We start from the raw sequence: 18779 nt of genomic DNA, 5'->3' as shown, positions 1-18779 counted from the left end.
TTATTTCATTTTTATTATATTCTTTAAAGCCCGCCACACACGCACGCTTGCGTACACACGCGCACTCACGCACACAATGTTATATTTGGTTTTATCATTATTATGAGGGGGAGAATCACAGTCACACGCACATATGGCCATGCGCACGCACGATCCCACAGTCGCACACCACCCCCCAAGGCAATGTACCACCCCAGCTGTAACGCATTATGAAGTGTGATGATTAAAAAGTGCATGCATTAAACTCGAATGTCCCGTGAGGGTTCTGCCTTGCAACATTTACAATGGAGGCGGATTAGACTACGATCACTCATTAATTGAGCACGCTTCCGCACGGTGACATTGCCATATTGTAAACGATCAAGAGAGGGTGTTGTTGTACCGCAGACAGCGTCACGCTTGGCCACGACGCACACTAGAGCACCGCGATTATTACCGTCAAGTGACATTAAGAAAGCCAAGGACGAATACTTGAGCTAATCACCCCGCAAAAATATTAAAATGATGAAATGACAGGAAATTGGAAGCAGAAGTGTCTACTCTCTCTTCTTTCAAATGAACATCTTGCTCAGTTTTAAGGAGAAGCCTACAAGCAAAACGACTCTAGAGATGATTTGTCAATTTTTAAAGGGATGGTGATATCACAGACTTTGAAACAGTCGTGTGTAATTGCTTGACAAAAGCAGACAGATCGTGCTATTTTGGAGCTCTGTTCCCAGACTTTTTTTCTTATATATAACTCTTTTGTCTGCCTCTCAGTTTATTTATTTTGTGTGACAGTGAGCTGCAGGGATGAAACGAGGTGTGACAAATAGGCAACAAGACACCACGAGTCGGAAGCTGTTTTATATCAATAGCTAGTCTTGCAAGAATATTTATTTATACAACATATTTTTGAGCTTGGAAGAAATTAAAAACTAAATATTCCTGTAGTGCAGAATTAGCCAGCCGGCTAATAGTGGGAGATTTGCTAAAGTGGACCTTGTGTTTTGTCTCTTTGAATAATTAATGAGAAAAATAAACTGAGAGTGGGTCTCCTTTAATGACCTACTGTGAAAAGCACAGTAAACAGTCCATTTCGGGGCAGTGGTTGAACAGGAAACAAACTGGAATGGAAAATAGAAAGAATTTCTTCCAGGGTTATCTTGGAACCGTTGTTCGCTGTAGAGGCAATGCTTTAGGGACAATTCTAACTGTTCAACAAATATAAAAAAAAAAGTTAAAGGGCGAGTCGTTCATCCTGTTCCTCCAAACAACACTTTTTTTTGGTCCTACTTGTTAAAACTTTCAGTTGGTTTCTCCCTGACACTAGTACATTAGTAAAACGATATGTGGGGGAAAAAATCAGCTGCCTGGCTTCATGTTTCCCCTTCCATTTGATTAGCAAGAAACCAAGGCATCAGAGTGCCCGTATACTTCTCCGTCCTGGAGTCGCTTATGTGGTGTCTTATTTTTTTTTCCAGTAAAGAACAAGGGTTATGTTTACGTGCTGTTTTTTCTTTGGGGTTAGAAAATTCATATAAACAGACATCCCATCTTCCAATATATTTGAGAACAGGTCCATTAGGGAATAAGAATGCAGAACATAAAGCTATTCCATGCAAGGTTAAAAAAAAAAAATGAAAATGCATTGAAAATAAAATGTAAGACTGATGGATTGACGATTACAGTTTGGTTCAGTTTGAAGAAATGACGGACTGACAATGATGGATGGGTGCCCAGGCCGATGATGGTATGATGGTATATCTCAAAATTTTGTATATTGCCCACCTGTGAAAACTACCAGTTAGAGACAGAAGGAAGGCACGCCTGACTATTGCTGCATTCATGCTTCAGGGCGTGATGCCCAATTAGGATTTTTTTTGTTTCTGTTAAATCCGATCTTTTTATGTTCTCATCCACATCCCAAAACAACTTTTAATGTGAACAGAACACGTTTGTGATGTGACATGCATGCGTACAAAAGACAAGATTGAGTAACACACACAAAAATGACAGTAGTATAAATGTTCCTGCATGTAGGGGCTCATCTGTAATCGACAGAGGCACAAGGGAGTGAAAATATTGGAAATATTTGGGGGAAATGAGGTGACACATTTTGATACTCGTTTTTCATGGAGATGTCTACTAAAAATTGACTTCATTGTCGCGTATAATAAATGCTGAATTACGACTATCACCACAATTGTCAAAAGTAACATTAAATTAAAGCCAAATACGAAGTCAACACTGTTACTCAAAACAACCTTGCAGATTCACGATAAATTTTAAGTAGTCTGTCTCCTAAGCAATCTGCCCTACCCGCATTTGGGCTTTGATGAGTGTTCATACTGCACATGCATCTCATACATACCCAATTCATATCCACATACGAACAAGGGCCGCGGGTCTGATTTGAATTGCGCTTCAGTGTGAACATAGTCTATGTCATTCATTGACTGCCACCCTCACGCTGATCTGTTATGTAGAGCTGCAGAAGCTTTACGGACACTATGGTGGAATAGCCATCACTCGTTTGCCAACTACAGGCATATAACTAGCAAACAGAAGCAGAGCAAAAGGACCTCAGGCTGCTGGGAGTATTCAAATGCCATGTACAAATTGCAACACATTTGCTTGTCAGATACAATTTCCTCTTTTTGGCTTTTAATTGACTAATTGTGAATTTCGCACATTTCAGTGTGTATATAAAATGTATTTATGAATTTTACTGTCGGGGTGGGTAAAATGTTATTAATTTGAATTGTGTCTCTTAGGGGGTCTTGAAACACTTTACGATGACCGTTCATCCGTTCAGCTTCCTCTACCAAATCTAAAAGCTACAAAAACACGACTGTGGGGAAGAAGGGTTTATATGTCACAAAAAATAAACTGCATGTAGGGGATCATCTTCACCGCAGGGACAAAAGACAAGGTAGATCCTTGTACAAGTTCTTCAAGAAATTGTCAAGCTAAAAGAAATCAGTGTCATGCAAGCCGAAGTAAGCCCAATAACACAGCACTTTTGGCGTGCAGCACTGGAGCCATGTCAAAAAAGATACAGTATGCTTGCCTCTTTCTTTTTAGCTGTTGGCAAATTGGTTTTATACTATCCCCCCCGATTTGTGCGTGTTTAGGGGGGCAATGCGACTGCATTCATAGATTTCTACTACACTGACATTCGAAATGCATGCTCCTGCTTTGCTATCTACACTGAAATGGGTTCAAGAGCTACAAAAGCAACTCCAACCTTTAAGCCACACTAGCGGCGATAAAGTAGATAGCAGAGCTTTCATGAGTCCACATACAAAGAATGACAGTTGCTACTCTTGGCTGATCAAAGGCGGCAGACGAGTTCTGTCGAACTTTCCTCCCGCCATCCTTCCCCCTTGGAAGCCTGCCTCTATCTAATGATAGTTGAATTCATTGTCATCTCATTATCTTTGAAGAGGGGAGCGATCCCTCCCGTACGAGTGGGCACCATGTCTCTTGCCATCAGACGGGCCGTGGGATTGCTGAAGCGCGTTCTCATCTTATTAAATTGAGTGAGCGATATCAGACACGTCCCATCTGCCCAACGCTTTCACGCACATGCCGTCATGCTTGAGTCACACGGGCCGATACGGAGATGCTGCACACAGCCCATCTGCAACAAGGAGAGGCTGGTACCATGAGCAGACTGGGACTCTAAATCACTGCATTTTTGTTTATCTCACTCTCAGTGAAAGAAACCCTTTGAACAGCGGGTGGTCTAAAGAGCTCTTGACATGCATCAATAGTATTGCAACACATGAGGCAAATGTGGAGAGTGGTTGGTTCTTGATTGCACCAATGGACGTAGGAATATGGGTACGCCTGCATCCCCCCCATCACAGAGATCCTCTCGAGCAAGGCACTCGCCATGTGTCGTTGTTCGCTTGCTTTGCTCATTGCTAAATGGGGTAAATACAGAGCTCGTATTCAAAGTAACGCATGCTTTATTCTCAATAAGTCTCGCACTTGCAGCTGGATAATAATAATTTGTCCTTATTTGATATTACCTCAGATTTCTCTAACCAAAAGTACCATTTTCCCCAGATGTCACCTTTTCACAATATCACAGTACAGACAGAACAGCATTTTAAGACATCTTTTGAGAAATAGCAATAAAAATTGATCCTGACTTGTCATTCAATTATGGACTGACACTATTTTCCGCCATCTCACTGTTGTGTCAAAAAGCAGTATGAAATGTATCGTAAAAATGGAATTTGATTCCAAGGAGCGATGAGAGACATGCTATTTTGGGGGGACACATGCCTCACATCATCTCAACCGATCAGTGTTTGGACTATATTGTAAACAGGCATTTCAAAACACAAATAGTATGTACTTTTGACTGAAGTCGGGCTGTTATGTAAAATGTAAATAAAAACTAAATACAATGATTTGAAAATCCTTTTCAACTTATAGTCAATGAAATTGACTACACAGAGGATATATTTAGTGGTCAAACTGTTAGTGTTCTCAGTCTACAAATGGTTGAGTGTTGTTGAAAGGTTTATATAAATATTGGACTGTGGGAGGAAGCTGGAATACTTGGATAGAAGACACACGAGCATGAGAGAACATGCATTTAAGATTGCGATTCCAACCATCTTGCTATAAGACGACCATCCAAAACACTACTGTCCATTGCTTTACTGTAGTCTTTCAATACATTGAATGCTGATGTTAATTATGGTGAAATGAATGTTAACGTGTATTCGTGACAATGAAAGGTTGGAGGTCTTGGTGTGGTTTTGAACTGCAAACCTATGCACGACGGACCTTGCTCAACAGGTTTAGAGGCTTCTTCTTTCCTCCTTACAAGTGAAAAGAAGAAAAAAAAAAACCCTTCCTGCGTTTTTTCCAATTTTCCAATTTGCAAATTCTCCCTGAGGGTAAAGAAACTGCACAGACAGCGAACATTACAGAATCTGATGCAATTTCACCGCAAACGCAGAACCTCAACATGACTCACTCACGCTATAAACACATCCGCTGCTTTCCTTTTATCGTTTTTAATTTGCATTCTCCACAACATTAAGACAAAACTAAGTGAAGTATTTTAATGTTGGTACTTGTGTTGCTATTTCAATTCACACAATTAGCACCCAGACTCAGAAGAAAGTGTTTCAAGAAAAAAGCCAGCTTGGTCCCAGGATGTCACGGGCCAATTGCCTAAACATCTTGTGGTGGACACAGTACAGTGAAACCACTCCACTCATCTACATGACACACGTCAGATCAAAATGAATCCAGTCATGGTTTTACCAGCTTTGAATTCATGCATGAGGAAGCCTGTCAGTGGTGCGACGACAAGGCTGTGGATTGTAGCTCTCTCGGTGTTTGTCAAGATTTTACATCCTATCTCCACGGCTACTTGTTTGAAGCCAGTCATCTGCTTTCTCACAGCTTGCTGCCAACATGCTTGAGAATCCAGGTTCAACATTTGTGGAGCTCTCAGAGGAACGAATGCAATTAGGATGCTTTTGTGGCTGTAACAGATCCCTTTGCATGCATCCAAAAATTTGTATTTTAATGGGCCTGAATGTACTTTCATGACTTGTCTATCACTACTTTCTTTTTTTTTTGCTCCATTAATGGCAATCATTTTATGTAGCAGTTCTGCTTCCTTGAAAGACTTGGCAATTCTAAGAAGAGTGCACTTTTCAAGGCAGTTTGTACGTCACATGGACCAATAAGAAAATAGAAACCTACACGCAGAAAATGTCCAACTGCACTAAAGGTCTACATTTTCTGTATTTTCCTCATTTCTCTTCTCAAAATGACTTTCTATTATCCAATAATAAGATATCATGTCCACTTACACTAACGTTCAAAAGTTTAGGGTCACCCAGACAATTCAGTGTTTTCCATGAAATCTAACATAATTGCACAAGTTTCTTTTAATAATCCATTAGCCTTCTAACACAATTAGCAAACACAATGGACCATTAGAACACTAGAGGGATGGTTGCTGGAAAGGGGCCTTTATACACCTATGTAGATATTACATTAAAAAACAGACGTTTGCAGCTAGAATAATCATTTACCACATTAACAATGTATAGAGTGCATTCCTGATTAGTTTTATGTTATCCTCAATGAAAAATATCAATTTTATTTGATTTATAAGGACATTTTTAAGTGACCCCAAACCTTTGAATGTATGTTTAATAAAAGCCTTACCCTTGAAAGGCACTCAATAAACATTCAATGCCTCTATTTTTCAGATTTACCTTTGCAATGAAAAGGTGAAAAATACTTTTGTGTTACAATTGTACTGGCTGTATGCTTATCATCCTGTGTCATCCTTCTCAGCACATTACTGCTGTCCCTGCAATACACGTGTATAGATTGCCTGCAGGACTTAACTGTTTCTTTTGTCAAGCACGACTGCTTTTTTTTTTTTCCCCCTCACCCTACCCTGCTATTGTTGAAGATGAACGGCCGTCGATAATCAAAGGTGTGGACCATTACCTTCAGCTGTAAGGAAAGTTAGGTGCCATGCTTTTCAGCACAAAGGAGAACACTGCGCTGTCTGCATTTCAGGCAGAATTGAAGAAATGTTGCTGAAGTATATGTTAACTGCAGCATGAGCATTGGGCTAGCTCCATTGTGAGTTGCTAAGAATCCATTAAAGAAATTGCATGAGACCAAAGGTTTATGGGGACCACTCGATTTCATTGAATCTGTGAAGGTATGAGCCACATGGGGGAAGTGGTTCTACATACTTTTTATTGCAAAATTATATGTATATTTAGGCTGTACAGCAACGTTACCGACATAAGCACCAACATCGACGGCATCATTGTGCATTGTCACAATACTGTATGTCACCTGTTCGGCAGGGGTGCAAATAGATCTATGGACAAGACGTATACATGTGATTCGTATCCGGGGATAAATTGATGAAAGGGAGGAGTATAGTGGAGCGAGGAGGGAGGAAAGGGATGGATGATGAAAGGTTCCATTTGTATCATCTTAATGTTTACCATCGCTCCTGACATCCTCCAACAGAAGTTCACCCAGCTCGCGGTGCCTGCCTCCACCTGTCAGTGGATCACCAGCTTCCTGACCAACAGGAGACAGCGTCTGAGGCTGGGGAGCATCACATCTGACACCCGGACCACCCATACTGGCGCCCCTCAGGGGTGCGTCCTCTCCCCACCGCTCTTCTCTCTCTACACCAACGATTTCTCCTCAGGTGACTCTCCTGTGAAGCTCCTGAAGTATGCAGACGACACCACTCTCATCGGACTGATCCAGGACGGTGATGAGACTGCGTACAGACAGGAGGTGGAGCGGCAGGTCCACTGGTGCAGCCAAAACCACCTGGAGCTGAACCCGTTCAAGACCGTGGAGATGACAGTGGGCTTCAGGAGAGACCCTTCGCCACTTCCACTCCTCATCATCCTCAGTAATGCTATTCCCACCACAGACACCTTCAAGTTCCTGGGATCCACAATCTCCCCGGGACCTGAAATGGACTGGCCACATAGACTCTGTCTGGAAGAAGGCCCAGCAGAGGTTGTTCTTTCTGAGACAGCTCAGGAAGTTCCACAGGAGCTGCTGAAGACCTTCTACACTGCCGTCTATCCTCTGCACCTCCATCACTGTCTGGTTTGGATCGGCCTCCAAACAAGACAAGCACAGACTGCAACGGACAATCAGGACTGCAGAAAAGATAATTGGAATCAACCTCCCATCTATCCAAGACTTGTACCTGTCCAGGACCAGGAAACTTGCAAGTAACATCTCTACAGACCCTTCTCACCCAGGTTTCAGTCTGTTTGAACGACTCCCCTCCGGACGGCATTATAGAGCTCTGTACGCCAAAACCAGCAGACCCAGAGACAGCTTCTTCCCCCAGGCTGTTGCTCTGATGAACTCGCACCACTCTTAGAGTCTCAAGAGTCATTGCTGTACAATAACATCCTGCTCTCCACACCTTTTTTGAATTGTCTACACTGTTTGTACTATGTGCCCTCTCTGCATCCATTGCAGCCTGGTCATCCTGGAAGAGGGACCCTCCCATCGGTGGTCTCTTCTCAAGGTTTCTCATTTCCCCTAGCTGGAGTTTTGAGTTTTTCCTTACCCTCCTGGGAGTTTAAGATCAAGGGATGTTTGAGAATATTTGTCATTTTTCACATGTCCTGGGTGTTGTTAGTCACCTAAATGTTGAACAGAGGCTGTGATGTTCTGAAGTCAAATTCGTTGTTTGGCACGCTCAAACATGGCGAATAAAAACTCTTGAATCTTGATGTTCATGTTAACAGGGATACCAAGAAACATCCCCTTTTACAAGTAGCTTTTGTATTTCAAGGAACAATGTTTTACAAGGTCTCAGCTTTCATGTTTTCTGTAGGCCACACGAAACGTTTTCAAGCCTTCGTTTAAAAAAAAGCCAGCTTTTTCACGCATTACTGTATAATTGTGTTTGAAAAATAAAAACAGATTTAAGGAAATGACTTATTTAACAGACTTGGAACAGACTTGCATTCATATGGAATACCTTAATCTTGGAAGGCAGGGTGGAACGGATATCTGGAGGGAAAAGAAAAGGTTAGAGGTGATTGAGTCGGGCATTGAAAACCGGGAATCAAGTGAGAACCAGAACCATTATTCCAGTTCTCCCAGAATCGTTAAGATTTTAGAATGTGGAATTAATTTGTTTAATTTTGATTCCTAGTTAACCGCGTGGAAGACGCACAAACAAAGAAAGATCGATAGAAAATGTGTGTCACTTTTCAGGCTGAGAATGTTTAAGGTAAAAGGCCATGGTGTGGCTGAAATCCTTCTGTGCTGGCCTAAAAATGATTATAAGCGCTGTATTCAAAACGTGTGTAAAAAGTGTGTAAAATTTTGAATACATTTATTTCCAACAGTCTTTTGTCTTCATTTAATAGCATTTGTCTTGGGTGCGCAGCTTAGTCGTTTGTGGGTTGTCATTATGTATTCTAATTATTGTTTTGTGTCCAATCAGATTTCAGTTTCTGTGTTGCTAATCGCTGTAAACATCACAAGGCCTTCAGACACAGGGTTGCTGGTGCTGTATAATTGAAACAAAACAATAGATTTTTTTAAGAATGTGAGCCAATCCGATTTGACTGTACAGGCCCTACGAGAACACGTCGGGGTTGATTGTTATCATTTCTGTCCTCTGATCGGTTCGGTGCTCCTCAAGTGGCGTTAATTGTGTGAAGCTGGGAGCAGACGACTATAAATACATGACTGTAAATTAAGTTTAAAGGCAGTCTTTCGAAAAACTCCACAGAGGTAACAATCGCTTTCAATACAGAGGGAATGGGCATTGAATCTCAGGCGTTGAACTTAGTATAGCAGCAACCCGCTAATACTTAAGACCTCCATCATGAATAGTTTTGACAGTTTTGTCAGACCACTTGAACTGTTTGTGTTGTGATGTCAGTAAAACGGCTTTTTGTGAAACTACACACCAACGCTTCACAGTGGAAGCCTGTGAGGTGACAGCAAAAAGTAAGTGAATGTTTGAGCAGTGCATTCACAACTGTATGAGAACACTTAGTCTCAGAAGTTTAATAGAGGGATTAATCAATTTGTCTTTGTGATCAGTGGAAAGTCATTTTTGAGATGTGTTAGAATAGCTGAGGGGGGGATTACGGGGTGAGGGGTTATAAAGTATCCAAAACCAACAAATTGTGACTAACACATCTGCAAGTAACTAATTTTATGCTGCAGAGGCAAATACAAATGACATTTTATTTAGAAACTAATATTACATATTGTCGTTAAATTCAATAAAATTCAAAATAGGTTTACACCAGTCCTGCATTTAAATAATCGAGTAATGTTTGCCACAGTGCTATATGACTATATGATAGGTGGAGGATTGGGGGCGCCGTTACTTGCTTCTCGGTTGAATAGAAGGACCTGGGGCTAAAGACAAACTGGGGCAGGGTCTTTACTTTCTGGACTGGGATTTCACATTTCTGCACTTCAGTTGGTGATTCAGTGATCAGTGATTTGGCCTGGAGAGGAGGCTAGGAGACGACCAAACTGAAAGTTGGAATCTGGATTCTTCAACTGACTGGGACAAGATCTGAAGTGGACCACCTCCTCGCAGGTGCTGCCATGATGAACGAAGGTGTTTTGCGACAACACTTCATTTGACTGAATGGAATTTTACGTGACTTTATCTCAAGTCAAGTCAAGTCAAGTCAAGTCACGTCAAGTCAAGTCAAGTTTATTTGTATAGCCCTAAATCACAAGCAGTCTCAAAGGGCTTCACATAGACAAAAATTGGCAATTATTCTCAAAGCATCCCCTGATTTTAAGCTCCCAAAAGGGCAAGGAAAAACTCAAAAAAACACTACCAGAGGAAAATGAGAAACCTAGAGAAGGGACCACAGATGGAAGGATCCCCCTTTCAGAATCACCAGGTTGCAATGGATGCAGAGAGGGCACAAATAATACATCATCATCATCGGTTTAAAGTCCATTTTCCAGACTGCCGCTGGGTTGGACTGGATTCTCAATATGGCTTTCTTCCACCGGGGGCGGTCCATGGCCATCTCGTGGTTGAGAGTCCTATATTGAGAAAAATTTTGGAGCAAAACTTTTTACAGCCGGATGCCCTTCCTGACACCAACCCAAAGGGAAGGCACAAATAATACATACTATGAAAATTGTTTTGTCTTACATTATGTGTTAAATATTGTCCTCTCTGCATCCATTAGAGGATGGTCATCCTGGGAGGGGTATCTTCCAACCATCTGCGGTCCCTTCTCAAGTTTGTTCAGTTTTACCCCAGTTTGGATTTCTTTTACTTTTTCCTTACCATTTGGCGGGTAAAGATCAAGGAATGTTGTTTATATGTGTCAATTGCGGACATATGAAGCTCTTTGAGACATTTCTATGATTAAGGGCTGTATAGTAAATGAATTAGATTTGATTTGTTGCTTTGTCCATCTAAAGATAAGCCGGACCAAACTCGTGGAACAGTGGGCTTTTCTGGTGTGAATCCACCCTAAAAAACTACTTTTACAACGAACATATTGAAACAACGTCAGAATCGAAGGAAAGTCTCAACAGACCAGTGGGACTTCAGCAGAAATAAGGAGATTCCTTTCCATTATGTCAGGAGTTATCATTTTTCAAATATTTTAAAATTGCTTCAACTCCTTCAAGAGAGAGAAAATGAAAGAAAAAGAAAGGTTTGTTGAGCTACTTTGGAGTAACCTCTCCCTTGACAGTGCAGATATGACACAAGTGCAATAAATTGACAGCTACGTGACAAGAAAGTCTAAGTTCTAAAGTATTACAATACGTAAGTGTAGTGAAGTGTTATTGCAGAAATCCTACTGCCACAGCATTTCTGCTGTAGGCAAGCCTATAATTACCTACAGATGAGATCAGAGCAGAGACACACTAGGGTTGATTTAATAAATTTTTTGAACATTTTTCTTCTTGCTTAACCCCGGGCAATCGGAATCACACAGGCGAAAACCCACACTGCGTTTTGCCACAAGGATTGCCCACGGTAGACGAAATCCGTACCTTTCTCTTCCTCCTATAGCCTGGTGCCAGAATCTGAGGACCCGTGTATGCAGATAACAACTTCAAAAGATTAATTCTTGTCTTACTACAAAGTGTCTGCAAGAAAACCCATGTCTTTTGTTACACAGCCTTTAGCTTGGGAAAAAAAAGCCTTGCCTTCAAATTCATCCTGAGGCTCATGCCTGCCTGATACCCCAGTTGGACTTGCTGCAGCATTGAATTATTTAGGTGGAATCTGCGTTTTACCAAGGGATGGAGTTTGGAGGAAGAATACATCTATGATTATGAGTGACTGAAGCCCCAATATTGATCGAGTTGACCTGTTTCTGCAGCATATCATATTAGGGGAAGCATTCGTGGGGATGGAGTCGCGTAAAACAGCCAGGGCATACAAAACCAAGCCATGAATGTCACTCTGTTTATTGTCTTCATTGTATCGTCCAACCGAAGTGCGGCATGGCTACAGTGTGTCGCAGAGCACGAACCCTTGACTGTGCTTTGCAGCACGCCTCGAGATTTTCCACAGATTTGCCAGGAAGATGCAACGCTGTGAAAGGTGCTGCCTCTTACACTCTCATGTGTGGCATGTTAAGCAATGGTAATCTGCTGCAGTGCAGAGAATACTAAATTCCGCCGCATAACCAAACGTCGCCATGACATCGTATTGTACCTGTATGGAATGAGATATCAGTGAACTGAGACGGAGGGGGGCTGCCCTCTGCAGAACAAATACGCATTACTGATGCCGACAGACACAAAAAAAAAAAACCCACACAAAAAGGAGAATATTTGATGACCACTCGCTACTTGTTCACATTTTGTTTTAGAGAGGGTGGGAAAATGTGCATGAGTCCTCATCTGGTCGACAAGGGATTGATCAGTGCATAGCAAACATCGAGCTGGCTGTAATGACAAATCTGAAGGACTGTGCTGTCTTCCCAGTTCCCTCAAAGCTTAACAGTGTGCTGCGCGGACTGACGCAACGCTTAAACACTGGATAACTTGAGTGCACCAGCACAAGCCGCTTTTGTCAGGGCAGAGAAAAGAAAGAAGGGGAGAGTCAGACAGAAGGACTCAAAGGGCCTGATTACCGCATATCATCTCGAATAAAACTTGTACCGTGCAAATCTCCAGTGAGATCCCAACACTGCGCCAGCATGATAACAGAGAGGAAAAGCTTTCTCTGTCAGAGCTTGCAATGGAAAGTGATCTTCGAAACATTCACTGCAGTTAGTTGACAAGCAGAAAGCCATTATGGGAGGACCCCGTGGCAAAGCATAATCCCCAACTACCAAATGTTATTATTTGCAAAGAAGAGACCCGCCAAAGTTTTGCTTAGTCTAAATGTGAGGATTTGCCATATTTCTCCTCTGCATTTTTCATCAGGTTGCTTTTTTGTGTGTTCACTTTTCCCGCATACGGGCTGAAGGATCGTTTGCAGTAGGAAGTGAGGTAACCTTTTATAAAACACTTCTTTGCATTGATATTACTTATTACAAGGGCCCGTTTTTACATGAGACAGCAATCTTCCAAATGTAATGACAAATTAGATCTCGAGAAATCATTAATGAGATTTTTACCCTTTTGCACTAATCCATTTGTATGAACCCTTCCGTAAATGGGATTGGCACCCTTTGGCATGTACTAATTATTCTGAATATTTAGATGCGCATTTATTCACACAAAGCGTCGCTTCTGTCAGGGATTTTCATGCAAATGGTAGCGTTGTAAGAGTATACCATCAAAATTGAAGAAGACATGACTTAAATAATGAATTACATTTCAGGCTGATCCATTTTGATAATCACACATATTATTTTGATATCCATGAAGTAATTTAAATACCATTACAGTGCCTGAAACATGATACAAATTTTTTGAATTGATCCATGGGCAGACTTTAAAAGAAATTGCTCACATGTGAAATGCTTTACAATTCGGAGACTCAGCAGCCTTTAGTTACCCACCAACGCGCATGATGTTTATTTGGTAAAATTGTAATTATTTAAAAATGAATCAATCGTGAAATGAGATCAGATTACTTAAAGCTCTCACGAGAGTAATTCCTTTGTGGTATCTTTATTATTGCATTGCGTAGGAATCAGAGTTTTATAGAGAATGTGTCATAAGTCTTCCAGGATTTAGATGTCGATGAAATGTTTGCCCTTCGTGGTGTTTTGAAAAAGAAAATACAGCCCCAGTGTCGTGTTGCTGTGAAGTACTATCCAACGGACATGGTTGATTTTCTATTTCAATTCTGATCACAAGGCAATTGGTTGCGGCCCACACAAACCCTCTTTCGCTATGCATGGCACTCTAATACTCTCAGCCCTTGTGGACAAAAGGCATAACGGTGAGCCAGGGGCATTTCATTTCATGCTCTGCCTCCTCAACCCCAGATGTTCACCTCCAAAACATCTCCAGATACAGGTAGGGGGCTTAATGACCTGCAAATTGCCCCAGGCTCAGGTAGTGAAATGCAAGCCCCATATAATTTTAATTGAGAAATTTGGATGAAAATCAAATGGTAATGTGCTGTATGCATGGAACGTTTTCAAGTCACTGTGAGATTTGTGTGCAGCATGGTCTAAGGTATGGCAGCCCTTCTCCTCATGAGACACTCCTCTCATATTCATAGTGGATTGCACTGTGTAATAAATGCTTTGGTCGTGTAATAGCATCGGGTAAATGAAGCAGAGACATAGGCCCCTTTGAATGCACAATGGTACCATACATTTACAATTCAATCTGACAGGGTGCCTATTAGAAGCCATAAAGTTGCTCAACTGTTGTGAAGACACCCTCAATAACCCTCCTTGCACGCACACATAGGCATGCATGCGCGCACGCACACACGCACGCATGCACACACACACACACACACACTTAAATTGATGTGCTTAACATTGCAGTTTATGTATTTCGATTTATTTTACATGCTTGTTCTACTTTACCTGTCACCTGTATTTGTGGTGGCTAATAGCTTAAGAGGAGTGGCTAAACAAGCTTTTTGCCTGCAGTAAGACATTGCTGTATATTAAGGGAACCTACTTACTGTAAGTGTACTTCAATTGTTGCTATGCTGATCTTACAAACATCGCAATGAAGCAAACTATATCTTAAATGATTCAAGTCTCAACTTTATTTCAGTCTGTTATTTTCTGGGGGTTTTTTTCTTTTCATGTGTACTGCACTTTTCATTGACTTTCCCGACACCCTTAAAACTGCTGGGTTAAAAATTGGACCGACCCGGGAATTTGAGTCAACTTTTTCATTTTTCTTTTTTTTTTTTGAGAAGCTGCTAATTTCTGTGGTTAAATTTCAACCAAGCACTGTATTACTGCATTACCTTAAAATGACCCACCATCTAGTGTGGATGGATGAATGGGTTACAAAGTTTTTCTTCTTTCACTGTTGTGAATATTAATGCTGTCAAGAGTGATGGCTTTGAATCAGGCCCAAATGTCTATTAGATGGTGGCTGATTTTAACACCTACGTACAAACCATCCATCCAGCCATTTTTTTCAAAAAACACTCGTCCTTCTTGCGTACCCCACTGGATTTCAGATGAGAATAGTTGCACACACCGGATTTGTCGGCAGTCAATAATATAACATACTGTGTAAACAAGCAACCTACACAAGCACAAGAAGACAATGCAATCTCCACACAGTTTCGAATTATGTGGCAGATGTGCCAACCACTAACTTACTGTGGTACCGCTGCAAACCATGTACATATGGGTTTGGTGGAGAATGTAAAATACAGACTCAAGTGCACATGCACACACCTATCCTGCAAATGCACTATAGGCACGCATGAAGCCCTTTGGGAAGCCTTCCAACAGGCACCAGCCAATGGCGCCATGGCCAGCTGCTCCTTCCCCACCTCCGCTCAGCTGTCCAAGCCCAGAGCAGCCTTTGAACAGCCTATTACCCGGACATAACACCAGGGGAAAGCAATCAAGTCCAGAGGTACAGCTCTTTCATACCAGATGGTTTGGGAGATGAATCGAGCCATTACATTATTGCAGGATAATTCCTTAGATGAAGCTAATTAAAAAGAAAAAATAAGTACTATCCTCCTCATTAGTACCTTCTTTGTAACCAGAAAAGAAATTCTCCAGATACACTTGCACCATTTAAAACGAATATGGGTAACATTTGGTTAACATTCTGCACAAGTCCGAATTTGTATCCAATTAAAGAAATCACAGATATAATGTGTCACATGAGACAATACATTTGATCCAACTTGTTGAAACAAATGTCATAAATTTCGACCCAAGCTAAATAAGGCACTCTTAGTTAGATATTCTTGAGATTTTTCAGCACAAGGTACGTTCCAAACTTGTGTCAATTCTCATTCAATCGTTAGACTTCATAATCTCTACAATTTGACCATTTTTAATTTTGAGCAATTGCAATCAGCGAGCTATTATCAAAGTCAAGTCATGAAAACAAACTTATTTTCTCACATTTTGCGTTGGATCTCACACAGAATTGAGCTGACACTATGACACTGAAAGGTAACTCTCGATGTTGACACAATTAGTTGAAAATTTTCAACTCCTACAGTTGATGCAGGGTGAGGTAAAATATTATGTTGTATGTCATGTTTGTGACGAATCATCACGCAGACATACAGTGACACATCATCATAAAATGCCATTTGATCATCATAGATAACTTTAATTCAAAAAGTATCAAGCAAAATTTGAATTCTTCCAGAGCCTATGGACTGTTTTGATTTAGCGCAATTTATATAACAAAAAAAAAATATGATTGTCAAGTTTTACAAACTAACTTTTAGGTTATTTCTTAAGACAAAAAGCGCATCCAAGTATGTTTAATACCTGCACTGGTTTAAGCAGAAGTAGCAGCAGCAAGAAGCTCCACCGCAATGTGCGTTGTAGCTATATTTTAAGGATTCAGGTAAACTCTCAAACAGTGCTTATTGCACTCTTATCCACTTTTGTCTTAATGAAAAGCATGTCCTGAATCTGTCAAGGAAGATTAGGTGAATATCATAACTATTGTCCTTTTGCCAATGTGGAATCACTGTATCCACAGGGATTACCGCTCAAGCCGCCTGAGTCAGTTTTAACGCTCCACTGAGAGAATGTTGAGCTAAGTACCTCGTATAGATCACCTGCGTTGGAGAATTCCAATCAAATAGAAATATTAGTCATTTGTAGTCAAATACAGTTGCAAGAAGAAGAAAAAAGCATGTGAACCCTTTAGAATTACCTGGATTTCTGTACAAATTGCTCATAAATGTGATCTGATCTTCAGCTTAGTCACAACAGAAAATTCTGCTTAAACTATAACCACACAAACAATGTTTTAATGGTTTGATTGGGCAAACAATGTAAAAATCACAGTGCAGGTTGAAAAGATGTATTAGCACTTGATGAACTTCAAGAGCTAATCTGAATCAGGCATCAGCCAATCTAAACTTCAATTAAAGTGACCAGATTGAACGTATTAGGTAAAGCTGCCCTCCCCGAATGCCATTGCCTGATGTGAATCAAGCCTCGTGCAACAGAGCTCTCAGGATAATGAGGGCCCTCTTTTGGTTGACAGGTACAGCCATAAAAAGTGTACATTTTGGTGGCGGGCAAGTCTAGTCTCGTGTTTGGGATCACGCTGCGACTCACTGGGAGTTCTGGCACACCAAGCTGCTGTGCTCCTGACACACTGACAGTTTGGTCAGAGAAAGTAGATCGGGCCAACTTCCTTTCTGTGCTGGAGCAAGTCTGGTTTAGCTTTTTCAATTCAATCGTTTATGCAGCGTGTTGTGAGGCGTTCAGGCGGACCAAGAATATTTTTCATTACATTCTTCCCGTAAATCTGCCAATTTGGTGTAAAAAAGCAGACAAAATCATACATTACCAAAAACCGCGTCTAACTTGAGGTGCAGGCGGCGTAATGCAATTTTGGTGTGTTTGGTTGAGGCACAGGCATAGATTAGGCATTCTGCGGTTGTGTGTGGTGGATGTTATCCCCCTGAATCATTGTAGAAATCAATTTATTGAAAGAATTAGAATCTTCTCCTTTTCACTGTTTTGCCAGTCTGATCAGCAACCACATTAAACAGTTGGTTGTAGTCGTAATTGTTGCTAGAGAAGGGTCAAACAGTTATTGAAAACGTTCAAAAAAAGTTCACATGCTTTTTCCACGCTACACTGTCAAACATTTCTCATTCATCTTTTGACGTCAACGTTTTCAATATAATAATTCAGCAATAATAAAGGAATTGGCTGCACCTCGTTTCAAAAGCTGTGTATTGGTGGAAAAAAAATCCTTTTCTCAGCAAACGCAAATATGCCAGTTACAAATTGCACTGAATTGCTGTACAATTTCTTTATTTGCTTTACATCACATTGTGTACGAATACAGATAACATTTGAACCTAGCATTCAATATTTGGTGCCTCCTAATGTCAGTTATGGTTTAAATACATTTGCACTTGACAAAGCTTCCGCCCAGGAGTAATCATTAGCTGTCACACAAGCTGCAGTATAAGTGTGATAACTCCAACATACATTCTGTATCCTAAGACCAAAACAACATGCAGTAGGTCTTCATCCCCATGACGACCATATGATCCACAGTGGCCTTTCCTCGTGTGTAAAGACTTTGATTACATTCTTGTTAGCGGAGCAAAAAAGAAAGTCCTTGGTTCAACACCACAGGCTGGCTGTCATGGTAACAGTAATACATGTGTCCTATAATGAACAGTGGCCTGCCATTCTGGTTTCTTTGTGACTCATTCAAGTAAAATGTTACCTTTGTGTTGTCACAAAGCTGAGTCATTAATTTAGTTCTACAAACACAACATACAAAAGTCAAGCTTTTCGAATACAAATGGTCTAAAAGATTTTGCTCTGTAGAGTTCCGGTTGGAATTCAGACTGCCTGCCTCACTTGTGGAGTTCATATGTTTCAGTTTTATATTTTGTCACTTGGAGTGGGTGCAGTGCTCGAATGCTTAATTATTCATAAAGGACATTGGGTGCTTGCTAAAACGGACCTGAATCTGGCTCTGCGCCTGTGAGCACATTTTTGACACACACGCACGCACGCACGCACGCACGCACGCACGCACGCACACACACACACACACACACACACACACACACACACACACACTATGATCGATAGATCGATAGATAGATAGATAGATAGATAGATAGATAGATAGATAGATAGATAGATAGATAGATAGATAGATAG

The sequence above is a fragment of the Syngnathus floridae genome, chromosome 1 (assembly GCF_059516105.1).
Source record: "Syngnathus floridae isolate MCC-2025c chromosome 1, RoL_Sflo_1.0, whole genome shotgun sequence".
Lineage (NCBI taxonomy): Eukaryota > Metazoa > Chordata > Actinopteri > Syngnathiformes > Syngnathidae > Syngnathus > Syngnathus floridae.
Note: the sequence above shows the minus strand (reverse complement) of the source record.